Here is a 15060-nt window from a genome sequence, read left to right on the forward strand (position 1 = left end):
GCACAGGACAGGCTATGGGCGTGGATGGAATAGCAGAAGTAGATTAAATAGCGGAACAAAGCCCAGCCATCGGATCATACAAACTAATGGCGGAGATTGGATTATGAAGGCTATTAGGAGGTGACGTGATTGGGGAAGCGTAGCCCATCAGATCTAGATGCGGCAGATCCGACGGTGATCGCAAGTGGAAGGTGCACGCACATTAACGCGAGGGAGAACGGTTTTGGGAGGCGGGCGGTATTCCCCGCACCGCCTATCGGGGACAGGTGGTTTCCGTATAACGGGCAGCAATCCAATAGAAATATAACATGTGGCGCTTGAAAACCGCTGCCCCTGCGGGTTATCGCGTGCACAGGTCGCGCGATCAGGGGAACCGTCAGCCGTTGATCTGGCGATGGATGGTCAAATGGCGATAAACATACGTAGGGTTTAACATGTGGGAAAAGGAGCTGCGACCGTTGGATCGCGGTGATCAACGACTGCGAATGAAGGAAACTATATGGGAAGAGTTTCGAGGGTTAAGCACTCGATCTTTAGAAAATGTAGACTTATGGAATAAACATGAATTTGCGCTGAGTTTTGCAAGAAAACGGGGCTAGCAGGGAAAGAAGAAATTTTGGAAACAAAGCAGAGAAAGCGGGGCTCAGAGTAAACATAGGATTAAACAGAGTTTTAAAGGAGGAACGCAGATAGCAGAGGATGTGAGGATAAGCGAAAATGAAGGGGAAGAAGCCTAAAAGAAACGTTGCGAGCTCCCTTTCCTGCAATAACACATGGCTAAGTTGAAATTTGATCATACAAACGCCTAAACATGTAGCAGAGCTAACACTGGCTCCTTCTGGGGATGAGATCCTCCCTGTGAGGTCTCAAGAACCTACAGACCAATGCCTTCATGCAAAATCAGCTTTCAAAACTATGCCTAGTATCCATTGGGCATGGAGTCAACTAAGCCTATAATAGAAACCTACAAAAGAACATGATTACAATCATTAAGGCCAGAGGACCTTAAACAACATAAAAACTCAAAAACTGGCCAACTGATGGGCCATCAAAATTGTTTCTCCTGCTCTCAGCCCCTTCATCATAGAGCTGCAAAACAAGATTTATTTGATCATCTACCTCAAACAATTTAGGACATTTGAGCTTAAGAGGTAGATATTGATCAAATTTCATTTCCCCTCTATATATTTTCCTCCTTGGATGTTTGTCATGGGAGCCTCTGTACACCTGCTGAATAATCACTGTTGTGTACATGTCTGTGTCTTTTGTAGTCTGCACAACAAATATGAAAGATGCACCATTATATTCTTGTGCAGGGGACACAGAGACATTATCTGCTCCTGAATCTTTCTTTAAATTGTCCTCATCCAAGGGGGAATCCCACAACTGTACACCGTTTTCCTTAGTCATATGAAAAGCTACCTTTTCAATCTGTGTGGAGGCCACCTAAGCAGATTTCAGAATATCAAGACTGAGATGATCAGTTTCAGCCTTGAGCATGGAATTTTGTTCTGTCTCAGTGTTCAAGGGGCAACTTGAAGGGATTGTCATTTGAGCAGACAAAGAAACAAGATATGATGGGGAGCTTTCTTCTCCCTTATTCATCACTAGGTAGGGGATGATAGCAGGCTAGCTAATTGGCAGATCTGCATAGCCATGTAAATATCAGCTAGCTTCGGGCACAATTTATTGGAGGTTGGCAGGACTTGCTGCTGATAAGCTTGTTTTTTGCAGGTACAACAAACTGACAAGCAGTGCCTCTGGATAATGCTTGCTCATAGGCAGCTCTGGTTAGGAAAGGAGCACCTTCCAAACCATGGACCTCCTCCTCTCTTTCAGGCTGCTCTTCTTCCATGACTATGTTTTGTAAAAAGGGCCTCACCCCTCTGTCTTTGTTTGTAAGCTTATTTCTTTGCAAAATCTGCAAATGCTCATGTTATCCTTTATATGGATTTGGCGTTGGAAAAGAAAAGGAACAATGAGCTTCTGCTTCCTTAGAATGCTACTCAGATTTTAACTTGGAAACTTTAGAGGCCAAAAACTCAATCATCCTAGCTAATACATCTATCTCAGGCTCTGAGGATGATGAGCATTCACCTCCCTGTCTTCTCTTTTCAACATCACTTTCAAGTCTCTCTACGGCAGTGATGTTTGCTTCTACCTCAAAGGCTGCATTTTGCATATCAGCCAAAGAAGTGCATCTTCTTTCTCTTAACAACAGGCAGAATTGAGAATCGAAAGCATTAGCATAAGTTAGCATGGCAGAAGCAGGGGTTGGTATTACTTCAGCTGGCATTCTATTGTACATACGATTGAATCTGATGTTAAATTCAGACAGTAGCTCACCATCTTCTCTCTGCAAGTTTCCAAATTCATAATGATAAAAGAGTAGATCTTTATTATTCCGCCAGTGCTTTAGGAACACATCATCTAAGGCCTCAATGTCTGCAATAGACCTAGGGGGTAATTCTCTAAACCATTTTCTAGCTTCCCCATCTAGGCTTTGGACAAAAACCCTCATCCAGACATCCTCTTCATTGATATCCAAGTTATCAGCATAGCTATAAAAATATTCGAGGTGCTCTTCAACTGATAGTCCTTCTGAATCAATAAACTTAGGCATGTATTCTTGATAATCTGCAGGCATGGCATTCAAAGGGGTAGGCGGGTAGGCAAGACTAAGGGTCCATACCTAGCAGCAACTATTCTTTCTATCTTTGTAAGAGCTTGCTGGCCTGCCATGACTAAGGTAAATGGAAGGATACTAGTAGAATGAGTGGAATGAATCAATGAATGGAATAGTAGAAACAGAGGAATATGATGGACAACAAGGAATGTTTCTTTCAATTGAGGTTCAAAAGGGAAATGAAGACTGAGGAGCTAAATGAATCTCTGAAGGTGACTTTCACTAACAGAGATACATGGAAATTTTAAGGCTTACCTAACCCTGATGCTCCTCACTGTGATATTTTCTTCTGCTGAACGATCTTCTCAGGATTAGGCATTGTTTCAGGTGATGGTTTCTAAGAATTTCACTGAAATGCCTCACCTACTGCACCCGAATTGCAATGTGGAGTGGCCAAAGGATAGTCTTCCTCCAGTGGAGTTGCCAGATAGATGATTACAACCAAAAAATATGTTCAAACCTTGTTTATCATCAAAGCTTGAAGCTATGTCGTTCTCCCAGGGAAGTTGAGCTTCAATTCTCCTCTCCCCGGCAACGGTGCTAATTAATGTTATCACCCCAAGAAACTCTCCTAGGTTGTAGATGAGGGATGCTCGGGAACATTACAAACTCAACAAAGTTGTTGGAAAATGGTGGATGAATGTGAGAAATCATGCATATTCAAGCTAGATAACCACTTCTACTATGCTTAACCCCAGACATGGGTGAACACCCCCAGACTACAAGGCTTTAGACCACCAATTACTCATAGTTTAAGGAAAATATTATAATGGAGAATATTGATCACACTAGCAAATGCACAAGACCCTGTGATGGCTAGCTGCAACCAGAGGTTTGTAAATTTGTTTCCTAATACACAGACAGGATGACAGCTCTCTGGCATTAAAATAACAGAAACCTGCATACAAATTCAATGATACATGCTAGATTCAAACATAGAGGTGGGATGACAGCCCCTATAATGCTAAACATCTACAACACATGAATATATGCATAATAGGCACAACCTGGAACAAAGAAGAAGAAGTGGAAACTGGGCAATTAACAACAAAAGAAGCTTGCATTAGCTGAAAATGAATACCAGACGCTGTAGGTATCACAATAGTTACAGTCTCTAGAAGTTGAACCTTACAACAAAATAACACTCATCCCCCTATTACATTCTATTTTTGGATATATATAGAGATTGGTTTACAAAAACAATCTGCTAAACTATGCGTGGAGGGGTCATAATAGACCACCAACCACATTTACAACTTAGATATGGGGCTCTGCTATGGTCTAACTGCTTTTATGGAGAAAATCGGCCTTTCTGGATATTTTGTTGTCCTTCTCTGCTCAGGCGGAGTACTGACTGATCGGAGCTCCATAATTAATAACTTCATTTATCTGCTCAAGATTGTCTTGTTTCCTTCTCGACCATGCTCTTCTTTAAATGAAGTTGGTGAGGAGTAATGGTGCAAAGTGCTGGATCTGGCCTTCTTCCTCCTTCAGGCACACAGGACAGGCTATGGGCATGGACAAAATAGCAGAAGCAGATTAAATAGCGGAACGAAGCCCAGCCGTCGGATCATACAAATCAACGGCGGAGATTGGATTATGAAGGCTATCGGGAGGTGACGTGATTGGGGAAGCGCAGGCCGTTGGATCTGGACGCGGTAGATCCGACAGTGATCGCAATTGGAAGGTACACACACATTAACGCGCGGGAGAACGGTTTTGGGAGGCGGGCGGTATTCCCCGCACTGCCTATCGGGGACAGGCGGTTTCTATATAACGGGTAGTGATCCAATAGAAATATAACACATGGCGCCTGAAAACCGCCGCCCCCGCGGGTTATCGCGTGCACAGGTTGCGCGATCGGGGGAAGCGTCAGCCGTTGATCTGGCGATGGATGGTCAGATGGCGATAAACATACGCAGGGTTTAACGTGCGGGAAAAGGAGCTGCGACCGTTGGATCGCGGCGATCAACGGTTGCAGATGAAGGAAACTATATGGGCAGAGTTTCGAGGGTTAAGCACCCGGTCTTTAGGAAATGTAGACTTATGGAATAAACATGAATTCGCGCTGAGTTTTGCAAGAAAACGGGGCTAGCGGGGAAAGAAGAAATTTTGGAAACAAAGCAGAGAAAGCGGGGCTCAGAGTAAACATGGGATTAAACATGGTTTTAAAGGAGGAACGCAGATAGCAGAGGATGTGAGGATAAGCGAAAATGAAGGGGAAGAAGCCTAAAAGAAATGCTATGAGCTCCCTTTCTTGCAATAACACATGGCCGAGTTGAAATTTGATCATCCAAATGCCTAAACATGCAGTAGAGCTAACATATACCACAATGATGATGTAATGAACAATGGCCCTCCCCTGATTCATTTGATATTCTCCTTGAAAATTAGGTGGTGACTACTCATGTGATGATCCAGACCCTTGATATCTATATATATATATATATATATATATATATATATATATATATATATATATATATATATATATATATAAGAAAGCCCAAGTTACCTCACGCGTTTAAAAATCTTTAAAATTACTATTTAAAAAGATCAAGAATTCAAAAAATTAATAAGACAAATAAATGTAACTATCTAAGGGTTTCTTCAAAATTATTTGGTGTAAATTCTTCATTTCAAATATACTCAAGACTAAAAACACAAATGCTAAAGTGCACATCTTGAGAATTAAATACAAAATTTTCTAAAACATGTCAGGTCCTAATAATTCACACAATAATTCACCAAGTTGTGATTACACAGTGGGGGAACACTTAATATAGTATTGAAAGAAACACATGGTCATTAAAGACACCACATTTATAACTAAAAAACACACACATACAAGAGATATCTTAGAATGTCCTTCAATAAATTTTGATGGAGTGCTTGTTTACACCAATTCATGTTTCACACGCAAATCTTAAATTTGCATTGCCCCATACAATATATCACTAGACATCTTATTAACATTTGCAAAATGACTTATGCTAAATGATTGAAATTGATTAGCAATAATTTTTTCTTCTCTATGCAGTTGTTTTACCTTCTCCTTTTTCATTTGGTACACACTTTTCATCTAGTTGCACACAAGTTCAAAATTGGTGAAGACTACAATTCCATTGCGTCCATACTCCCTAGTTGTTCCTAAGCCTTCTATCTGTGCAATATAATATGATTCATTGTTTGTTGTCCTTTGAGCTACATTCCTTTTCCTTTGGAGGACTTTGTTCATTGCAGTATTGTATAGCACATAAGTAATAACTTCTTGTCCTAGATTGGGATAATACAAAACTTCAATGAATAATGTCCATTTTTAAACCATGTTTAATGGGTTTACTTATCCATGTAAAAAACGAATTCAATAAAATTAATAATATATTTCTTTTTTGCAAATGCCTTACTTTATGGGAGAATGATGAAAAATATATATCTATTGTGATGGAATGATGGTATATTGCAAGATCTACTATGTTGAACTTCCCTAGTGGAATAGTCATGGCAGTTTACAAATCAATGCCCTTGGGAAGATGTCTTAACAAATGGTATCATGTTGGAATTCTTAGGAATATAATCCAAAATGTTTAAATAGGTTGGTTAATTTCATCAATAAAAAGTCTCAAACTCTAATAGTGAACAAACTCCAAACATCATTTTATATTCTAAGTTTCATATTGCAACACATACCAAGCATCCTTCAAGTTCAATAGTAAGTATGAGTAACTAGATCCTAAATATGAATAAGAATTTGGTGAGACGCCATTAACATCCTAGTTTATAATGCACTATTCATTAAATTATTCCTCATCCAACATCAATTTAAAAATATGTCTCCTCTTTATTTGAGATATTTTCTCCCTTTAGCGGAATATTTATTTATGTCCACATGGAAGTTAAATATCCTTCACAAGAAGGATTTAGCCTAGTATTTTATATCTCACACTTCAATATGGTGATTAACACCAACAAATGGATGTGGTGAGGTAAGAACAACAAGTCTAACACCATTTGAACCATCCTTTATCACATCACTATTTTTAGAAGCCTTAGTCTAAGCATACAAGACAATATTAGGGTCCACACATTTTGAGAAAAATAAAAGGCCACATAGATCGAAAATTCATCCACATTCATTCACCCTAACATGATTGATGATTGATAAACAATGCTAATAATCAAATCTGAATTGTTCTCATTAAGAACTACTTTGTGTAACACAATCACATGATGAAAAATATTTTTAACACAAGCACTAGTAGATTCATCCACTAGTTACATGCCAATGGACATAAAATGAAATGACTCAACCTTAAGTCACATACCAAAATGCTTATCCGTGACATTCATATTCACAATCACTAGAGAGATTGACGCAAACACACCCTCACCCTAACATTTTGTGTGATCCCTATTTCAAGATGTGAAATAAGATTAATTAAATCTTAACGAACACTCATGGTTCCAAAGCCACAAAAAAGGCCTTTGTAGCCAACAATAACAAATTAGTTTTCACAAGAATAACATTCAAACACATGCTACACTACATGATTGTTGATGATGAGAAAAATAATTTTTATCATCAAATAAATGAATTTGTATTGGTCCACCTATATGATACAAACATTAATGTGATTTTCAATCCAAGCTAGGGCCTCTAATCCTCTAAGAGTTACTCCCATGACTCTCCATACCTCTAAGACTAAGAAAATATATTAGTACTTCCATCCCTGATGAAATTCCTTCACTATTCAATGAAGCTTATACTTATCAGGAGAATACCAATCCTTGAAATTAGATATATCATCATGTTTATCAAGTTTGGATTATATCGAAGGTTAGCCTATCAATGGATATTTTCCATCATGCCATGTATGATTTTGATGCAAAAATTTCCACATTTAAAACGTTTATACCCACATTCAAATCAATAAACAAATAATTTTTAAAGGCATTCTTCTTCTATATAAGTCATTGAATACTTTTATATGAGTTAATAAGGATTGATTGTTGATCATGCCACTAAGTACACTGACATCCATAAATCCTATATTTATCTTCAATATTAAGACAAAAAAAAACATTTCAGTTTTAATATTCATAAGATCGTTGGATTGCTTGCATAAATCCATGGATTAGATCATCAACCAATATTTCTACATATTGGATGATATTCCTGGATAGGACAAGTGAATAAGGAAAGAGTGTGAATTGGAGATTTATTATGGTTGATCACTTAAATATCCAATTGTGTCAATTCATGCTAGTGATCCTACCACCTTCTATATCTACTCTTATCTAGTCCTGAAATGAAGTCCCATCAACTTCTAGTACCCCAAATTACGTGCTACATGGGATAACCATCACTTACATATAGTTGAAAACCAAACTGGCAAGATTCAAGTGTAATGGCAAGTCAAGGACCCAATTTTTGGTTTTATTTATTCTTGAAAGGCCTCAAGGTCCCATTTTTTTGTTTCACTTAATCTTTAAAATATCTTCAAGGACTTTTGGTGTTTGGTTTAAAGATCCTAGTTTTTATTATATCTATATCTTTTTCTTTTTGTTTAATCTCACTAGACTTGCCTCTAATAGCGCATGGTAGTACAAAATAAAATTGTAGGAAAATAAACAAATATAATGTTAAATAATAAACAAAAATAAAAAAGGCTTCATTGCATAGTAGTTGTCATGTGGTTAATACTTTAACAACCCCAATCTTGAAGCCAAACAAACAAATTTAATATTAAGTGGTCAACAAAAACCCAAAAAGATTCATTGCATTGTAGTTGTCCTCTAGCCAATGCTTTAACAATCCCAACCTTGAAGCCTATGTTAAACAAAAAATCTTACGATTAATTTCACTTCTATAATTGACATATATGAGCAATTAGGTTTCACTACCATCCTCTCAAGGGTGTAATAACCAACATATAAGATATGTTGGAGAATGTGGAATCAAGATGGGGAACAAAGAGATAAACCAAAATTACATTATTTAGTTTTTATATCATCTTTATATATATGTCATCTTATCTAAATTTTGTTTTTACTTTCTCTCTCTAATTATGTATAAACCTCTAATACATTTACTATATATTTAAACCATTAACTAATAAGTCACTAAAAACATCTACATACATAGGAAATAGTGTACCAACTAATATGTAACTCTTTGTCTTAAACTTACTTTTAACATGTCGGTATGTAGCCCAATCTCCTCCTCTAAATTATCTTCATATAGGAGGAAGGATAGTGTTAGAGGAAAGGTACTCATACTAAAGAAAAGTATCACTTTTTGAGAAATGTACTTTCTCTCCCTTGTGTCCATTTGTCCTTTGGGAATCTTACAAGTGCACTTGCTTTTAATTGACATTTCAATATAGTTACGAGTTTATTCCAAATGGTTTAAAATAATGGATTCATATTAATTCATATCATTTTAATAAGGAAAGGAGAGATATATTTCAATGTAGTTTTGATGTGTGAGGGGGTTAATGAGAGTTGTACACCTATTTTGATGACAAGAGGCACATGTCATGATTATTATGTGTCCAAATTATATAATTATGGTTGAGTTGAAATTCTTCTATTATGATATATGTATAGTGATGAACTCTCATTCCTTATAGTTTTGATGTGTGAGGGGGTTCATGAGAGTTGTAAAACTATTTTGATGACAAGAGGCACATGTCATGATTACTATGTGTCCAAGTTATATAATTATGGTTGAGTTGAAATTCTTCTATTATGATAGATGTATAATGATGACCTATCATTCCCTATCATATGTCTTGTAATATGATGGTGATCAATATCCATGCTATTATGTGAGGTATTTTCTAATATTAGATGTTTTGAAGTTTAATATCCATGCTATTATGTGAGGCATTGTCTAACTATTGGATGTTTTCAAGTTTTTGGTTGGAATTTGGCAAATGTTCTTTGGTAAAATCTCATCTATATTGTTTAAATTTGGTTATTGATTGCTTTTATAAATTCAACAACTTAAAAAAACCTCGAGGGACTTTTATTGTGGAGAGTTCACAACTCAAACATGTGATTCCAACAAATCTTTGCCAAATTCTAGACAAACTTGACCAAAAAAATATGTCGGAAGACCCTCCAAAACGTCTAATAGATAGACTATAATGTTATGTGAACATTGATATCTACGGTGACATAACATTCAATGTTGCTAATGTTCATCATAATATGATTGCCAACATTTATACATGAAATATGGATTGTGGGTAGTTGTGTTAGACTCAAAAGTATAGTGGTAGTCTCATTGACTTTATCTCAATTCCCCTCGGTGACAAACAATAGGTCTACCAATTCCTCTAATTAAAAAAAAAAAACTACATGAAATGATATTTATCTTAAAACCACTTCAATATAACAACTACATAAAATAATATTTATCTCACTATTTTAATAAATCATGAACCATGTTAATTGGACATTTAACTCATGATACCATACTGATATTTCTAGTAATCACATAAAATCAGGGAAAATAACGTTGAATGATGGTTAAGGTCTACGTGTTTGAAGACCAATCAGGACATTGGAGAAACTTTGTTTCAAAAGGGCTAAGTTAGTTTGATGACTTAGAAGACTAGGAAGGAGACATCCATGTGGTAATTTCCAATGTTCCATAGGGTTGTATATTGCCTGGTAATTATAATTAGAATTTTATAGGCAATATGTAATAACTATGTACATTAAGTAGTTCACTTAAGATGTTTTTCAATGTGTAGTAATGAGAGTTTTTAGATTATATGTGGGAATTTGACTTGAGGAATGTTGGCTTAAGTGGTAAAATATTTCGAAATTAGTAGAATAGCTTTAATAATATTTGAAATCCTAAGATTGGGTCTCATGGTTAGTTATAATTTATAGTTGTATTATAAGATTATTATAAAAACCTTCCCATGTAAATTAAATGTAAAATGATGATATAACTAATTCTTATACATTGGTAGCATCAAGGTTGGAATTTTGACCTCCCAATTTCAAGATTTTGGATTGGGATACTATTGGTAGCATTTGAGACTAAACCAAACTCTCATTGTAAAAAAAAATAAAAATTGTTGGAGATAAATATGATTTGAGATATTTTTATTAAATAACAAAACCTTAAAATACATGAAATTTAATTGCAATGATTTTTATAAGAAAATTCTTGTAACATCAATAACCTTTTAGTTGTTTCCTTCTCCATTTATCCTTAGAAAATATACTCCTAGATTTAAAATTATTGTACTGTGATTTTTTAAATAGATGTTCACAAAGTTGCAACCTGTAAATTAGCCCCATTCTTAGAGTCTATACTTTTGTAGATTAACATGGCATGTTAATGTAATATATTCAAATGATAGAAGAGGTAGTTTTGCAAGTTGATTTACATTGAAGGGAGTGAGTATAACCAACCCTTTATGTGGGGCAACAAAAAATGAGCTAATCAAAACCGTTAATAAGGCACTGAGTAAACCCTCCCTCAAGAATATAATAGAATTGAATTTTGCGACTCGTTATTTGAGGTTCTGGAACAATATTCCAATGAAAAGCATTAAAGCCTATCATCATTAACAAGAGGTGAGATATCTAGATGTATCTATCTACCATGGAAAGGATCAGAGGGACTGTGAGGTGAAAGGTTTCATTCGTCAACACAAGACACTGGCGCTCATGAGAATTTTAATGGGATGGAATTGAGCATTTATTCACTACTCTTCTCTTGTGTGCATCCCTTGTCCCCACCTTTGACATGAATGATACCAAGTCTTTCCAACTGATTATTTTATATTTCTCATTCGATAAATTCCACCCTTTGGGTGAATATAAGTGAAGTGAGAATGAACATCCATGAAGGGACACTTGGTGGTTGGATCATGCTAGTTTTGATTAGTGGTGGGATTTAGCCTGGTGAAGGCATATACAAGGCTCTCCCTTAACGTTTGAGAGTTAACTAGGAAATACCTAACTGAGGGAGTAATATATTCTATATAAGTATAAATCAGGTTACAAAATGTTGATGGGAGGAGACTCATCATTCTAATTTTGATTTATTTTAATTAAATTGAAGTGAATTGTTTTGTTTCCTGTGATAAATTAAAGTGCAGCAATCGGTTGAGTCAATGATAGCCTAAATTATTCACTAGAATATGACTCCCTATTGAAGATCAACTATTAAGTAGTATAGAAGGAAGGAAATGACTCCCAGGTATTACACAAGGAAGGCACTAATTCACATGTATCAGTATCATTGATGGTCTAATCGGATATCATCCACGAATTAGCTGTCGACAATTTTTAATACCACATCAAGTTGTCGATTTGGATGTCAATATTGTTGTATAAATGTGGATGGGCTAAAAAAACTGATCATATATTTATGTGCGTAAGTTCTCCCTACGCATAAGCAACATTAAAAAGATATATAGCACTGGCTATTATTAGACAAGGTAAAAATAAATCTCATTGGCTACGTGCTTTTTGGTGTTAAACTAAGCTGAGTAAGAAGAGCATGGTTCGCTGCAAGCTACAAACGTTGCCATGTATATCGTTGGACAACACACAAAGTTGTTATTATGGTGTACGTGCTTGTTTTTTGTGTCTTGGATATCTAAAATATTATTACATAGTCCTGTATTACACGGAGGATGAACCTCCATATATATAGCCCCATTCTTAGAGTCTATACTTGTGTAGATTAACATGGCATGTTAACATAATATATTCAAATGATACAAGAAGCATTGTTGCAAGTTGATTCACATTGAAGGGAGTGAGTATAAGCAGGCCCATATGTGGGGCAGCAAAAAATAGGCTAATTCAAACCATTAATAAGGCACTGAGTGAACCTCCAATTCAATATCCTACTACAATTCAATTTGATGCAGGCAGTATATAATATTAATAGTTCAATACAATAATAATATGGATAGACACATTATTTTTGGACTGTTTTGGATCGATTCTTGGCTTGGAATAACATTGAGATGGATAATAAAATTCCCAAATAAGACCAAGATAAAAATTCCTATGTCGCAACAACATTAGTTTTTTTTTTTCTAAAAAACAGGGACATAAAGTACTTGGTTTTTTGCTACTGTGCGGTCGAGTTGACAGGAGGACGAGGTGCCCGACAAAATTCCTCCAAGATCGATGAATTCCTCCAGTGTCGACGAGGTGCAAGAACTCCTCCAGTGCGCAATTAACCTACAAAAACAAAAAAAATCAACAGTGGCAATAAAACAATATGAAAACAAATTTTTTGTTCACAAAAAAGGAACATAAATTACCTAGATTTTTGCTGTTGTGTGGTCAGATTGACAGGAGGAGGAGCTTGACATAATTCCTCCAACATTGAAAAGGCGCAATAACTCCTCTGGCACCCAACTATCTCTGTCTCAAAAACAAAAACAGTTGCAAGAAAATAACCCAAAAAAACATCAATTAACTACCGAGATTTTTGAGACTAAACCTTCAAAAATTCCTCTAGCGTAACAACACAAATTTATGCCTACCACAACAGTGCTAAAAAACAATGCATATGAACAACAATGTCACAACAAAATTGTAAAAAACACAATAGTGCGAAAAATTTGCAATGGACTCACAACCCACATACATATATAAAACTTGTTTGGTCGAAAAACTTTTTTTGGCCGAAAAACCTAGTCGCCGGATTTTGCCCCCACTGGCCAAAACTCCATTGCAAAATTCTCGTTAACTTAAACAACCAATTTTTTTGGCCGAAAGTTAAAACAAAAAAAATAAAAATAAATAGTTTGGCAAAAAAATATTAAATAGTTTGGCTAAAAATTTGTTTAGTTCAGTTGAAAAAGTAAAATTATGAATTTTTCGTGAACAAGTCTCACAAAAGTGTAACCCAACTTCAAATTTTCACCCCTATGCTAGTGTTTCCTTTTCCTTGTATAATTATCAATGTGACATGGAACCATTTTGAGAAGGTCAAGTGCCTAATATTGAAGTTTTGGTGTCGAAGCCTAGGAAATGGATAGTGGGCTCCAATGGAGTTATGAGAATGAACTTCAATGCCTGGGGCTACACACCATAGTGAGTTGTGGTGAGTGTTGGGCCAACCTTTTGAGATTCCTATGGTATGAGAGTAGTAGTCATATTCCTACTTGAGAATATGATGTTTGGATCGTTGGGGTCATGATAGACTGAGATGAATTTATGCCTGGTATTGTAAAAGTATAGAAGTGCTCAGTTGTTGCTCACACGTACTAGGACATTTTGGTGCTTGTTTTTTAAAAGTAGTGAAGTGCTAGAGAGTTTTTGTCACTTCCTAAGAAATTTTGATCCCTGATGCGGTCACTTGGGGTGGCCTTATACTATTTTAGTAGAGGGTGATATAAAAGATACGAGGTGAAAATTTATAGAACCAGAATATAAAAAAAACGTTGACATAATCAAAGTTAACTTTGGAATGAAGTTTCTTTAAGAGTGGGAGTATCTAATGCCCCATCTAATAATAATAATAATAATAAATAAAATTAATTAATAAATGGATAAAAATAATAAAGTGATGAAACTACTTTTATTTTTAAAAAGGGGGGGAAAGGTAAGAGTAAATTTATGGAAGGAGCCAAATTAACGAAAAATTTAAGATACAAATAAAGATTGCATTGTGACACATGGAATATGTGCATCAATATTTTCCTTCCATTTCTAGAACAAGTTGTTCTATTTAATGGATGACGAGCATGTGAGGAATTCTTTTTCTTAGAGAATTTGTGGGATAAGAAGGATCCATTGGAGGAGGTAGTTGATTTAGTTGATTGAGGACTTGAGTGTTGCTAAATATAAAAATATATAGTGTAGCTAAGGCTATCATTGGGTGGAGAGTCATCCCCAACAAGTTGGTTGAAATTTGCTACATTAGAGACTAGTGGACATCAATTTGATCTCTACTAAATTGTAAGCTAATCAAGCTTTTAACTTAGAGGTATGTTCTCATCACGCACTACGATGATGGATTATGTAATTATTAATGATTTTTTTTGTGTTTATCTACTAATGGTTTCAATTTATGTATATAATTGGCCCATGTATTATAACAAAGCCTATTTGCAGGTTAAGAATCTTTGTGGTAAAGTGAAGGTGAATCTCCATGTTTAAAAATATCGTCACATATTTTTTGTTCTAATAATAATAATAATAATAATAAATTGAATATAAAATTATGATTTAATTAATTTTTATGATTTTTAAAATTTTGACAATATGATATGTATCTTGAGTTAAGTGTTTTAATGTTTATGGGCATTTTCCAACCATTTAATTTATAAAACTACTCTAGTTAACAATATCTAACATTAACCTTATCAATAAATGAA

This window comes from Pinus tabuliformis, chromosome 4_1 (assembly GCF_031772625.1).
Source record: "Pinus tabuliformis cultivar Carrire ecotype Pingquan chromosome 4_1, CPIR1, whole genome shotgun sequence".
Taxonomy (NCBI): domain Eukaryota; kingdom Viridiplantae; phylum Streptophyta; class Pinopsida; order Pinales; family Pinaceae; genus Pinus; species Pinus tabuliformis.